The 14,600-nt window shown below is 40.7% G+C and overlaps 1 protein-coding gene across 4 annotated transcripts in view; it reads right to left on the bottom strand.

Annotated features, from left to right (window-relative positions):
• The window catches only part of SLC39A10 (solute carrier family 39 member 10), a 164,468-nt gene that overhangs the window by 83,083 nt on the left and 66,785 nt on the right, over nt 1–14,600 (bottom strand). The window contains exon 1 of one of the 4 annotated variants that reach the window (XM_073019888.1): nt 7,076–7,163. The exons of the other annotated variants lie outside the window; for them this stretch is intronic. The gene's annotated coding sequence lies outside the window, so the exon portion shown is untranslated. Of the gene's footprint in view, nt 1–7,075; nt 7,164–14,600 lie in introns of those variants that run through there. 4 annotated transcript variants of the gene reach the window in all.

Here is a 14,600-nt window from a genome sequence, read left to right as displayed (position 1 = left end):
TGAGTCCTAGTTTCAAGTCTCACCATTGCCACTAAATGTGAGACAATGGCTGTGGTCCTCAGATTCATGGATAGATTAAGGGGATTGTTTTAAATATATTCTAAGGTTCATCCTAGAACTAAAGTCCTTAAAGTTCATAAAATCATGATAGTACATCCTTTGTGTGAAAAGTATAAGAAGCTTCCAAATTAGCTTGATATTTTATGACTCATAATTATTTTATTGAGCACATTATTATCAACACCCTTAAAACATACATAACCTTTCTTTCAAATATCAATAAGATATATCACTTGCATTCCTTATATTTTAGGGCACCTACACTGCTTTTTTAGTTATGGATATACAAGGATAATGTTCAGCTGGTACACACAAGTACAGCTGAACCAACTAATCAAATACTGAAATACTTCCATGCAAGTTGGTTCACAGCTGCAACTCTGAGTGGTATACCCCCATGCTTCTCACCCCTATGCCAGTCCTTCCTCTCAAGATTCCCCAGACCTCCACATTTTAGGAACTTGGGTTAATACCTGGCTAAGATAGAGCCCTTAGGACCCAGATCTTATTAGTCACTCCCGTTTTAATTGGTTGGTGCCTATTCTTTACTAATTGTTACACATTTTAAGTATCATCCCTATAGAAAACTATGTGGTGAGCAACTTGAAAATAGATACTATGTTTCCTAACACTTTTTAAACTCACCCAAACATGTATATACCTCCAAGTGTATACCCACTGATTCGGGCAGATTTTCAAGCAAAATTATCAGATAGAATAAATGATTAATCTGCATACTAGCATATTACTTTTCCTACTGAGAAAAGGAATCTCAGAAAATGACTTGCAGGTTTACCCAAAATCACCTGCTGAGTCAAATAATGGACACTACAGCAACAATATCACTATACGAATTTCGTTTTATTTTTACCAGTTTTATATACAAGTAATATGTTAGGGTAAAGAATTTCTAATATGTTAGAATCATAAAACTTTCTCAAAGTGTAAGACATTTTCTTTTTCCAGTCACCTCACTTGATTCATAAAGAGGCTCATCTGAACTATAAAAATAGTATAAATGATTTTCAGTACTGGGGGAAAAGCACGGTACTGAATTATGTGTAAATGGTTTATCTTTCATTCTTTAGCTTATTCATACTGCTTCAGCCACAATATTAGTTCACATATGTAAAATTTCAAATGTGACAGTCTACATTTGTGAGACATGATATAGTAAATCCAAGGGTCTTTTTGTCCCTCAGAGGATTTGAAAAGAACCAACTATTAATACAAAAGAGGAAATAAGAAACATACTTCATACCCCAATCTTTAGCAGTGGCTAAAGAAAGTCCATTTCATAAACCTGGGTTTCCCTCTTACAGAGGAGAAAATAGTCATCATACAAACAAAGTTAAGAGTCTTTAATGAAATCTATGAAGAACATGACTAATTCTAAGAAATCAGGCCTTTCAAACTCACTTGTTCTTTCCGTGATTTAAGATTAGTAATAACCAATGATAAAGACCCCTTCTTAAATTCATCTCCAGTTTAAACTATTACTTTTACATGGCCAAAAAGTTTACTTTAGACAAAGCTATGCCTAGAGAGGCTATGAACCAAAAATAAAATTTTAAGCCTCCCAACTAACTGAATGGTCACCTCTTCTTTGCCAAAGGCATTCCAAAGTCAGCCTGAAACACTAGTACCGGGCATGATGGGAATGGATGGTTGAACATGCCTCATTATATTCTCCTCACTTTAAAATTCAGGCACAGACTGGGTGTGGTGGCTCACACCTGTAATCCCAGCACTTATGGTGGCCAAGGCAGGTGGATCACCTGAGGTCAGGAGTTTAAGACCAGCTGGCCAACATGGCAAAACCCCATCTCTACTCAAAATACAAAAATTAGCCAGGTGTGGTGGTGGGCACCTGTAATCCCAGCTACACGGGAGGCTGAGGCAGGGAGACTCGCTTGAACCCAGAAGGCAGAGGTTGCAGTAAGCCAAGATTGTGCCACTGCACTCCAGCCTGGGCAACAGAGGAAGACTCCATCTCAAAAAAAATTCAGGCACAGATGACCAGCATTAACAAGAAAACAGACCTTAGGACTGAGGAAAGAGATTGTAGCAATAAGATACCAACTTGACAGATAGCAGGCTCTGAAAGAATTCAAAGTACTTTTTCTCCAAAATATATTTCTTTGACATGTTTAGAAATGGCCTTGCAAAACTGTCTCTTGTGGGGAACATCTACATTCTGTAGAGCAGCAGTCCCCAACTTTTTTGGCACCAGAGACTGGTTTCCTGGAAGACAGCTTTTCCACAGATGGGGGTGGGTGGGGACGGTTTTGGGATGAAACTGTTCCACCTCAGATTATCAGGCATTAGTTAGATTCTCATAAGGACTGCACAACCTAGATCCCTCACATATACAGTTCACAATAGGGTTTGCACTCCTATGAGAATCTAATGCCACCGTTGATCTGACAGGAGGTGGAACTCAGGCAGTAATGCTCACTGCCTGACACTCACCTCCTGCTTTGTGGCCCCATTCCTAACAGGCCAAGCACCCAAAACAGTCTAGGGGTTGGGGGACCCCTGCTGTAGAGAATCCCTTTCCCTTTCCAAGTCTCTTCCCTGATCCAGGAAAGAATTAATTAAGAGTCTGGCATCTTTTAAAGTCTGATAAAAAAACATTTACCATGTATTCTTTCTGAAGCCTGCTACCTGGAGGCTTCATCTACATAGTAAGAACCTTGGTCTCCATAACTCATTATCCGTTTTTAAAAATATTCCTTTTTTTTTTCTTTTCTTAAGACGAGTCTCACTCTGTTGCCCAGGCCAGAGTGCAGTGGCGAGATCTCGGCTCACTGCAACCTCTGCCTTCCCAGGCTCAGGCGATTTTCCTGCCTCAGCCTCATGAGTAGCTGGGATTACAGGCACCCACCACCACTCCCAGCTAGTTTTTGTATTTTTGGGGAGAGACAGGTTTCCTCCATGTTGGCCAGGCTGTTTTCAAACTCCTGACCTCAGGTGATCCACCTGCCTCGGCCTCCCAAAGTGCTGGTATTACAAGTATGAGCCACCATGCCTGGGCTAAATTTTATTTCTTTTCTGACTGCTTATCCCTAAGTTATACATGGCTCCTTATCTTAACCCAAACACTTCCTCCTATTGATTTCAGGTCTTTAGATAAACTATTTCAACCAACTGCCAATCAGAAAATTTTCAAATTCACCTATGACCTGGAACCAGCTCCTGCTTCCAGTTTTCCCACTTTTCTGGGCCAAACCAATGTACATCGTACATGTATTATGTCTTATGTGTCCCTAAAATGTATAAAACCAAGCTGTTGCTCAACTACCACCTTGGGCATATATTCTAAGGATTTCCTGGAGTTGTGTGACAGGCCATTGGTCACTCATGTTTGGCTCAGAAAAAATATCTTCAAATAAGTTACAGAATTTGACTCTTTTCATTGATGAAGAAATTAGTCAGGAGTACAAAGAAGACTAAATTATATTGCTATATCAATGTGGTGGGGTGTGGGGATATTAAGTACCAGAACAGGTGTTAAGATTTGGAAAAGGGGGCCATGCGCAGTGGCTCACACCTGTAATCCCAGCACTTTGGGAGGCCAAAGCAGGTGGATCACTTGAGGTCAAGAGTTCAAGACCAGCCTGGCCACCATGATGAAAACCCATCTCTACTAAAAATGCAAAAATAAGCTGGATATGGTGGCACGTGCCTGTAATCCCAGCTACTTAGGAGGCTGAAGAAGGAGAATCACTTGATCCTGGGAGGTAAAGTTTGCAGTGAGCCGAGATCACGCCCCTGCTTTCCAGCGTGGGTGACATGGCAAGACTCTGTCTCAAAAACAAAAAAAAAAAAAAAAAAGAGAGATTTGGGAAAGGAAGATGTCAGCAACATGTAGGTAAAATTCCAAACTGAGGCCTCAAAATTAATAGCTACTATTCATTTTTAGAGACTATTTCAGCCTGGGGATTGAAGCTCCAGCTCTAAAACTGATGCCAGAGAAATTTAAAGGATACAAATTATTTCCATTATTCGAGACCTGTGGCACTGTGTAACATCTAACACCGCAAACACACTGTCAGAATGGGGAAGTTGGACCCATGCCGTAGTCTTTTTCTGATCCCTGAGAAATTATGGCTCTACCGTCTCATTTTTTGTAGACTCTAAAGACTAAGGTAGGATAAATGGGCCTTGAGAAGTTCATGGGAGTTCTCACTAGAGGAGCACAGCTGCCCTTATACTCCTTTCTAAATAAAAAATAAATAAATAAAATTTTTTTGAGACAGGGTCTCATTCTGTCTCCCAGGCTAGAGTGCAGTGGTGCAATCACAGCTCACTGCAGGCTCAACCTCCCAGGCTCAAGCAAAATCCTCCTACCTCCCACCTCCCTCGCCTTCCCCACCCACAGTAGCTGGGATTTTTTTTTTTTTAACTCCTTTCTAAAGAGCAAAAATTGCATATCTGAGAAGGCCATCCTCTTCCACAGACCCCACCATTTTGAGATGGGCACACTAAGGCAGGGAGAAATAAACCTATACAACTCTGGTGAGGGACAAACTTGTCTGATACACCTGAGATCATTCTGAATTGGTAGGCTTATGCAATAAAACTGAGTTCCAGGCTATCTGCAGAGACAAAAATAGATTGGAGAAATGAAACAATTGACACAAAAATTTAAGCAACTTCTCACCCAGGGGAGAAAAATTAACTTTTTTATGATTTGCCTACATGATCCTAACCTTAGAATAATCAGAACCCTTAGTTTAAAGGTTTGCATCGCCATGGCAATACAAACAAAAGGCGTTTAGCATTAGGCATCTCTCCTGGAAAACAGACAATAACAGAGAAGCTTAAAGTTTCTGATTGATCATGGCAAGTCCTTTGAAAATACAAATGAGACCAGGCTCAAGAGAAAGGGAAATACCTACTCAGAAGAATGAACAAAAGCAAAAAACTCAGAGCGAAAGCCAGACTAACACGCTGACCACACATTTGCCCATGTCATAGTGCCATGAAGACTTCTCACCCTAAACCTATTTTTTTTTTTGAGACGGAGTCTCGCTCTGTCGCCCAGGCTGGAGTGCGGTGGCGCGATCTCGGCTCACTGCAAGCTCCGCCTCCCGGGTTCACGTCATTCTCCTGCCTCAGCCTCCCAAGTAGCTGGGACTACAGGCGCCCGCCACCACCCCCAGCTAATTTTTTGTATTTTTAGTGTACTTACCAATTCCTACAATTCCACAGTTAGCATTTCATCCCTGGGCCTTGAAACCAAAAGGACTCTGAGGGAAATTGCTACAGTTGTATTACCTATTTATACCTCTGTGGGAATATATTTTCTTTAGGTCTTTTCTAAAGAGGAAGTTCTAAGAAAAGAGAAAATACAGTTGTCTAGATTCTCGAGGGTAGTGTGGTGCAAAGGGAAAGAAGAAAAACTGTAGACAGATTGCTAACTTCTTAATCTTGCTTCCAGGCAAGCTCATTCACTCACAGAATAGTAAGATGAAGAAAAACAGTAGGTGTGGTAGGTAGCCATTTTAGGTCGTTTGCAACCCTACCGGCACAGCAGAAATTGACTTTTCAAAACATAACTTCTACTCCAAAGGAATTGGAAAAAAGTGACATAAATATCCACATGAATATGGCAAACTTCAAAAGTATTTGTGGGTGATTACACTTCAATTTAAGGAAAATTGTCAACGTGCAAATAAATGAATTAACAGTAAGTTACCATGTAAATTTTTTTTAAAGGCTCATTTGTTAAACTGGTTGAAATTAATACATCCATTTTAAAATTCATTTTAAAATGTCATCACATGGATCAAATTTCAAATTTTGCCTAAGGCTTTAATTAATAAGGCGACCAATTTCACACCTGGTATTTATGAAGATAATCAAGTACATCTTCTAAAATCAAGACACCCGTGTTCTGTCTTAGCAAATACTGCTTACCTTTTTTTGACGGCAACAATGCAGCAAAATTCTAAATACTAGGGAAGGCAAGAAATGAATTGTCAAAACAAGAATAGCTTGTAGGGATTTCTGAATTTTTCTTGTACTATTTCTAGGTAAAGCTTGGATTATATTTTGTATTTCATACAATAAGCCACTTTCACATTCTTCATAGAATCCCATCTCTTCTTTCCAGCAAACATCTTTTTGTTGTTGTTGCCATTCTTTTTTTGGTTTGTTTTTTCAATCACACGTCTTTAGAGAAGATTTGGAAACTTCCTAACGTTTCATGAGAAGTGCTTCTGGCAGTGCCCAGTAGTTAGCGACCCATCATGCGTGGCTTTTTCTTTCTTAAAGATGATCTCACCTACAGCCTCCAACGATTTCATCACACCCAAGTTTCATTTTAATTACAATGACAGTTGCTTTCCCTAAGCATTTATGTTTTACAATTTTCCTTCCCACCCTAACCACATGAAGCTGTATTATTTAAAATGTGCCAGGCACCATTTAAATGCTCTAAATGGAACTCATTTAATTCTACAATAACCCTCTGAGGTGGATATTACTGTGCCCATTTCACAAATGAAGAAAACTGAGATGGTTACGTAAAATATGCCAGAGCCAGGATCCCAGGCTGGCTCTGGAGGCTCTGTTCTTAACGCTTACATTATCCAACCTATTTTTATTTTTATTTTTTTGAGATAGGATCTAGCTCTGTTGCCCAGGCTGGAGTACAGTGTCACTGTCTTAGCTCACTGCAGCCTCGCCCTCCCAAACTCAAGTGATCCTCCCACCTCAACTGGGACCACAGGCATACGCCACCACGCCTTGATAATTTTTGAATTTTTTGTAGAGACAGAGTTTCATCATGTTGCCCAGGCTGGTCTTGAACTCCTGGGCTCAAGCAATTGGCTGACCTCCATCTCCCAAAGTGTTGGAATTACAGGTATAAGCCACCATGTCTGTCTATTTTTTTTTTAATTGCCAACATTTTCAGAGGAAGTGATATAGATGTTCTTGCAAAAATAGTGACTTGTGCACAGTCTTGATATAAGAAGCCAGATAAGGGTGGGGTTCAGTGGCTCACCTGTAATTCCAGCATAGGCGGAGGCCAAGATGGGAGGATCCCTTGAGCCCAGGAGTTCAAGACCAGTCTGGACAACATAGCGAGACCTCTTCTCTACAAAAAATTTGTTTTAAAAATTAGATGGGCATGGTGTTACACACCTGTGGTCCCACTACTCGGGAGGGTGAAGCAAGAGGATCACTGGAGCCCAGGAGGTGGAGGCGGCAGGGAGCCATGATTGTGTGACTGCATTCCAGCCTGGGTGACCGAGTGGGACCCTGCCTCAGTAAATTAATTAATTAAATGAAATCCATTTGGAGGATTAAAGGTACATTTACTTTTCAGTCTTTAGATTTATATGACTCTACATCCTCTGCAAGTCTACCTTGGAAAAAAAGACACATAAATATTAAGGGATATATCTTTAAGCAAAAGTTTGTGCTTCTCAGTTAATAGGGTTGCTTTAAAAAATAGAAAAGTTTGTGCTTTTATTTTTGCAAGCCACTATTTTACTATTTTACTATTGCAAGCCACTCTGTTAAGTAGCCGATACAAGGGTGAACAAAATGAGAGGCTGACCCTTAAGTTGCTTGCAGTCTTGTGGTGGTGGTGGTGGTGGTGGATGGTAATTAAAGAGATAATTACAGTATCATGTGGCAAGTGCTATGTTACATATAGGTATAGCTTGCAACGGCAGCAAAGGCCAAAATTTGGGGATACACTCAGGCTTCCCAAAGGAAGTCACATCTGAAGTCTGACTTAAGAATGAATAGTAAAGTCAGATAAAAGGCTGGGGAAAGAGCAAACAAATGAAAATGAGATGAGTGAATGCCTGGTTTTCGGTTTGGGGAAGTGAAACACACAATCTTGTGTGTTTTGGGCGTGGGGAGTTGGGAGAGATGAGACAGGACTGGTAAGGAAAGCCTTTGTGTATCACATTAAGGAATCTGAAAGAGTCTGAATGCTACCCTGAGGGCAATAAGGGCCACTGAAGAATTTTCAGTAGGCAAGTGACATGATCATAGGCAAGAAGGGAAATCATATTATCATATGACTAGTGTGGTAGGCAGAATAATGCCTCCCCCATAAAGACATCCTCGTGCTAATCCCTGGATCCTATGAACATGTAGATTACATGGCAAAGGGTACAAAGGCTGGAAATGGAATTAAGGTTGCTAACCAACTGACCTCGAAATGAACACATTAGTTTCAATTATCCAAATGGACCCAATTTAATCATAAGAGACTCTAAAAATGGAAGAGGGAAGAAGGAGAGATTCAGAGGAAGACAGGATTAAGGAAGAGAAATGATGCTTAGAGAGATACAACGTTGCTGAGTAAAGGGAGCCACAAGGTAAGGTAGAAGTCCCCCAACCTTTTTGGTGCCAGGGACTCGTCTCGTAGAAGACACTTTTTCCACAGATGGCAGGGGGATGGTTTCAGGATGAAACTGCTCCACCTGAGATGATCAGGCATTAGATTCTTATAAGCAGTGTGCAACCTAGATCCCTCACAGGCACTGTTCACAATAGGGTTCATGCTCCCTTGAGAATTGAATGCTGCTGCTTATCTGATAGGAGGCAAAGCTCAGGCGGTAGTGCTCCCTCACCCTCCGCTCACCTCCTGCTGTGCAGCAGTGTTCCTAAAAGGCCCCACAGGCCTTACTGAGTCTGTAGGGGGTTGGTGGTGGGGGGAGGGGGCTGGAGAGAGGGGGGTAGGGGGTGAGGACCCCCGAACTAAGGAATGTGGGTAGCCTCTAAAGCTAGAAAAACAGGAAATGGATTCCTCCTTAGAGCCTCCAGAAGAAATGTGCCCTGCTGACACCCTGGTTTTGGCTCAGTGAAATTCATGTCAGACCTACAGAGCTGCATGATAACAAATTTGTATTGTTTGAAGCCACCAAATATGTGGTAATGTGTTACAGCAACAATAGGAAACTAAAACAATTAGGAAGCTGTGACAGGGACAACCCACGTGAGAAGTGACAGTGGATAAAGAGAAATTGCTGAATTGGAGGAGTTTCAAGAAGATAGAATTGCTGGGCACATCACGGTACGCTTAAGTAAATAAAAAATAATAAATAAAAAGAATTGTTGAGTATGCTGGCTCACGTCTGTAATCCCAACACTTTGGGAGGCTGAGGTGGGTGGATCGCTTGAGCCCAGGAGTTCAAGACCAGCTTGGGCAACATGGCGAAATCCCATCTCTACAAAAAACTCAAAAATTAGCCAGGCGTGGTGGTGCACACTTGTAGTCCCAGCTACTCAGGAGCTGAGGTGGGAAGATCGCTTGAGCCTGGGAGGTTGAGGCTGCAGTGAGCTGTGACTGTGCCATTGCACTCCAGCCTTTTTTTTTTTTTGAGACAAAGTGAGACCCCCATCTCAAAAATGAAGAAAAAAAGGTAGAACCAAATCTGAACACCAGCTCTTCTAAATTATTACCTGTGGCTTTAACGTGAACATTAAGCTTCATTTTCAATACCTGCAGAATGTTCTAGTACTTTGCGAGATATTGTTTATTTTAATTTTTATTTTTTTGATCAAGGTAATCATTAACATTAGCTTTGGAATTCAAATAGAAATACATGCTACAACATGAATTAACCTTAAAAACACTATGCTAAGTGAAAGAAGCCAGACCCAAAAACACAGATATTATATGATTTCACTTCTATGAGGTACTTGGAATAGGAAAATTTATAGAGACAAGAAAGTAGAATAGAGGTTACCAAAGGGTTGGGTGGAAAGAAAGAGGGAATGAGAAGTTAATGTTTAATTGGTAGTGTTTCTGTTTGGAATAATGAAAGTAAAAAATCAAGCACTGCAATAAATACAAATTAAACAAATATACTATCTAATGTTTATAATGTTCAACGAATTGAACCATGTTATAGTACATAAATGATTTCATAAACCTAGAATTTTTCAATGTAATTTTGAGAATATGTTTCCAGAATTAGTTTGTAATATTCTCCCTATATTTTAAATACGAATTTCAAATACAAACGGTAGCTTTGTAGCTGGAACAGTTTTGAGATTACCAAAATGTATAGGCAATGACATTAGCAAGTATGATGCTGTTATACCTCTGCCCAGAACTCATTTTTTTTTTTTAAATAAAGTAGTTAGATGGCCGGGTGCGGTGGCTCACGCCTGTAATCCCAGCACTTTGGGAGGCTGAGGCTGGAAGATCACCTGAGATTAGGAGTTCGAGACTAGCCTGGCCAACATGGAGAAACCCTGTCTTTATTAAAAATACAGAATTAGCCGGGTGTGGTGGCACTTGCCTGTAAACCCAGCTACTAGGGAGACTGAGGCAGGAGACTCGCTTGAACCTGGGAGGCGGAGGTTGTGGTGAGCCAAGATCATGCCATTGCACTCCAGCCTGGGCAACAAGAGTGAAATTCTGTCTCAAAATAAATAAATAAATAAATAAATAAATAAATAAATAAATAAATAAATAAAGTAGTTAGGTGGGTCACGGGTGAGCAACTGGGCAAACCTTGAATATAATGCAAATGTGATTTTCTTTCGTTTCTTTTTTTTTTTTTTTTTTTTTTTTTTAAGGATGTCTCTCTGTTACCCAGGCTGGAGTGCAGTGGCGCGATAAAGCTCAGCGCAGCCATGACCTCCTGGGGCCAAGTGATCCTTCCACCTCAGCCTCCTGAATAGCTGGGACTACAGGTGAGTGCCACCACATACAGCTATTTTTTAAAATTTTTACTTGAGGGGCTGGTGGCTCACGCCTGTAATCCCAACACTTTGGGAGGCCGAAGCAGGTGGATCACAAGGTCAGGAGTTCAAGACCAGCCTGACCAACATGGTGAAACCCTATCTCTACTGAAAATACAAAAATTAGCCAGGCGTGGTGGCGCATGCCTGTAATCCCAGATACTCAGGAAGCTGAGGCAGGAGAATCACTTGAACCCAGGAGGCAGAGGTTGCAGCGAGCCGAGATCGTGCCACTGCACTCCAGCCTGGGCAACAGAGTGAGACTCCGTCTCAAAAAAAAAATTTTTTTTTTAATTGAGACAGGCTCTTGCTATGTTGTTCAGGCTGGTACTGAACTCCTGAGTTCAAGCAATCCTCCCACTTCAGCCTCCCAAAGTGCTGGGATCACAGGCGTGAGCCACCAAACCCAGACACAAATGTGATTTTCAAATTAATTGGCTCCATTCCAAAACAAATCCTCTTTGGAGGAAGTTTAAAATAAAACAAACTAATTTACATTTAACCTAATGAAATGTTCAACTCTGTTTAGAACTGAAGCTCTAAAACTCCTATTTATATCTCCTTTTATTTGTTTTGATACTTTGTAGCACTCCACATTCATACTGAAAGCAAAACACATCTTTTAAATATTTACTGCATATGTGCAATATCTAAGCTAGTACTCAACAATGTGTGGTGTTAACAATGTTAGTTAACAATGTTAACTAACAAGTTTGGTGGCTGATAATCAGCCAATTTTAGATTAACCAGGTAATGGGGATGATGTTGAGTAGAAAGGAGGAAACAACAAATACAAAACTACTGTAACAATGAAGTTCTGACAATCTCTTATTTAGCAGAGATACATCAACTTATTTGTGGGTTACCCATGGTGATGGGTATTAGTGATGGCAGAATTTTACCAGTTTGGGGCTAATTTACAGATTATTGGGCAGTAGAGCACAGGTAAGAAGGAGACTGAGAAATTCAGGTTCAAGGTTTCAGTTCCTCCTCCTTTCTCACCTCCCTCATCCAACCCCAAACTACTGCAGCTTGGCACTTCTTTCAAGCCATCAGTAATCAGCTATAGTTATTCTGCAAAATGGTTTATCCATTCAGTTACTAGTAGAAGTGACAGTATGACTGGAGATCATTTGACTGATTTAAATATATAAACATAAATTATTTAATAAGTATGTTTATGAAGCAGAGACAGAGATTCTATGGTTTCACAGTATTGACTCAACCTACACAATAGAAATGAAATAAGATGAACACTGTGAAAGAAGGGCACACATCCCTTAGCATTTCCTAAGTGAACATCTTTGTATGCACTCTGCCTTCTCTCTCCTCCTTTTCTCTGCCAAGAAGACTTTTCTACACTAATTTGACCCACTTGTTCAACTCACCTATTGCAGTTGGGCTTCCATTCCTACTAGGTCATCCAAATTGCCACCCAATGGCCTTAGTAACTAAATCCAATTGCCACTTTCAACTGGTCTTCTATTTAATTTCTTTGTTACTTTGAGGCAGTGACTTCCTCCAAATCCTCAAGGAATTTGATAAATTTGGTGGTATGGTGAGATGACATCCCCAGGACAGACACTTTGAACAGTAGGCAAAGAATAGTGCTTTTTTCTCATGCTGATTGTCCACCAAGTAAGGTACCTACCGAGTTGTCCCACCTTCAGTCTTGTTCCCTTTAAATAAGAATCTGCCACTCCTCTCTACTTTGATAGCAGACAGGACTCTTGGTTTTTCATTAACCTCTCTAGTGACTCATTTCCTAACTTCTTCAACGGCTTTTGTTCTCTAAGCTTCCATACATGCAGGCAATCTCCTTCTGGGTCCTCTTATGTATTATTCTACACTAGTGTGTGTAAAGGAGTGTTTTAAGCACCACTTGCATCAGTTCCTAGGGGCTCTTATTAAAAATGCAATTTCTAGTCCTCTCCCAACAGCTACTGAACCAGTAACTTGGGGATAAAGACCAAAAATCCGCATTTTAAATCAGCTCCCAGGTACTTTTTGTTTTTAATTCAGGTATGAGAAATACTGTTTAATCTACTCATCCTGGGTAATTTTATCCAATCCCAGAGCTTCGGTTACTGTCTGTATACTGGTGACATCGATTTCTCTGTTTCACATGCAAACATTACACTCAGATAATTTAAAATGTCCCAAGCAGAACACATTGTTTCTCAATCCTGCCATTCTTCCTCTTGTTTCCCCCACTTCTTAAAATGGTTCTGCTGTGTTCCTCAGGGGTTTGACCGAGAAAGCAGAAGTGAGGGGGCATTCCTGTCTTCTCAACACACTTCCAATCCTTACAGATCCTCTTACAATTACAATTCTCTTACAATTCTGTTATAGATTCCTTACAATTCTTACAGATTCCTTGTGTCCAGACTTCTACTTCTCACCACACCCAAGTTACTCCGCTGGTTAAGGTCACTATCATCTATGGCCTAGTTGGCTTTTGATCAAGTCCACCTATAATCCATTCTCTACCGTGAAAGTTAGAGTCATCACTAATTTGATCAGATCCTCCCATGCATAGACCTTTCACAGCTTCCCATAACCCTCGGGTTAAACAATTTCGCTGACAAACAATATCTGCCCTAATCTGCTCCCATATTATCTCTGCAGATTAATTGCTCGTGACTTCACACTAGAACTAACTATCAGGCCAGGCACAGTGGCTGTAATCCCAGCACTTTGGGAGGCCAAGGCAGGTGGATCATCTGAGGTCAGGGGTTCAAAACCAGCCTGGTCAACATGGTGAAAACCCGTCTCTACTAAAAATACAAACATTAGCCAGGTGTGGTGGTGCACGCCTGTAATCTCAGCTACTCGGGAGGCTGAGAAAGGAGAATCGCTTGAACCTGGGATGCGGAGGCTGCAGTGAGCAGAGATTGCACCACTGCACTCCAGCCTGGGCAAGACTCCCAGAGCGAGACTCCATCTCAAAAAAAAAAAAGAACTATTCTATCTGATGTGGTAGCCACTAGTCACATGTAGCTATTGAGCATATGAAATCTGGCTAGTCTAAATTGACATGTGATATAAGTATAAAACATATGCTGGATTTCTAAAACTTGGTACAAAGAATATAAAAAGTCCCATTAATAATTCTTCATATTGATTACATGCTAAGATTTTAAGTACATTGGGCTAAACAAGAATATTATTAAAATTTCTGTTGATTCCTTTTACTTTCTTAATATGACTACTAAAAATTTTAAATTGTATGTGGTTCACATTACACTGTTATTGAACAATGCAACTCTAAAACTCTACAATCCAGCCATACTGAAAGACTTGTTACTTCCTCAGCTATCATGCTTTTCCTTGCTTAAAGTGCCTCATCTCCTCGGCACCCCTTCCCCTTGCACCGTCTGATTACCTCCTATTTGTCCTTCAGGTTTCAGTTTATACATCACTATGAACTTCCCTGTCCCTCTCTTGGTTAGGTGTCCTCCTATACACTTACACATGTATCTTCCACCACAGCACAAGGTTTGCACTATGCTGCATTTGTGGCTCACTTATCTACTCCCTTCCTGCACCAGGATGTCTCCTATACTCACCGATTCCTTGAGAGCAGGGACTGTTCCTTGTTCAATGTATTATCTTCAGCATCTGGCACATTGCTTGGTGCAAAGTAGGTACTAGGTGAATACTACTAGAATGACTGCTGGAAATGGCTTCCCTCGACCCAACACATGAAACATAGCTGATAATAGTGTGTGTGGGAGGAGTTATAAATTAATATTTTCTTTTTATCCTTAACCTGTCCACACCCTATCAAGTAACACCCCAACTCTCTCTCTCTT

The sequence above is a fragment of the Chlorocebus sabaeus genome, chromosome 10 (genome assembly GCF_047675955.1).
Source record: "Chlorocebus sabaeus isolate Y175 chromosome 10, mChlSab1.0.hap1, whole genome shotgun sequence".
NCBI lineage: Eukaryota > Metazoa > Chordata > Mammalia > Primates > Cercopithecidae > Chlorocebus > Chlorocebus sabaeus.
This window is presented reverse-complemented; position numbering and strand designations above follow the sequence as displayed.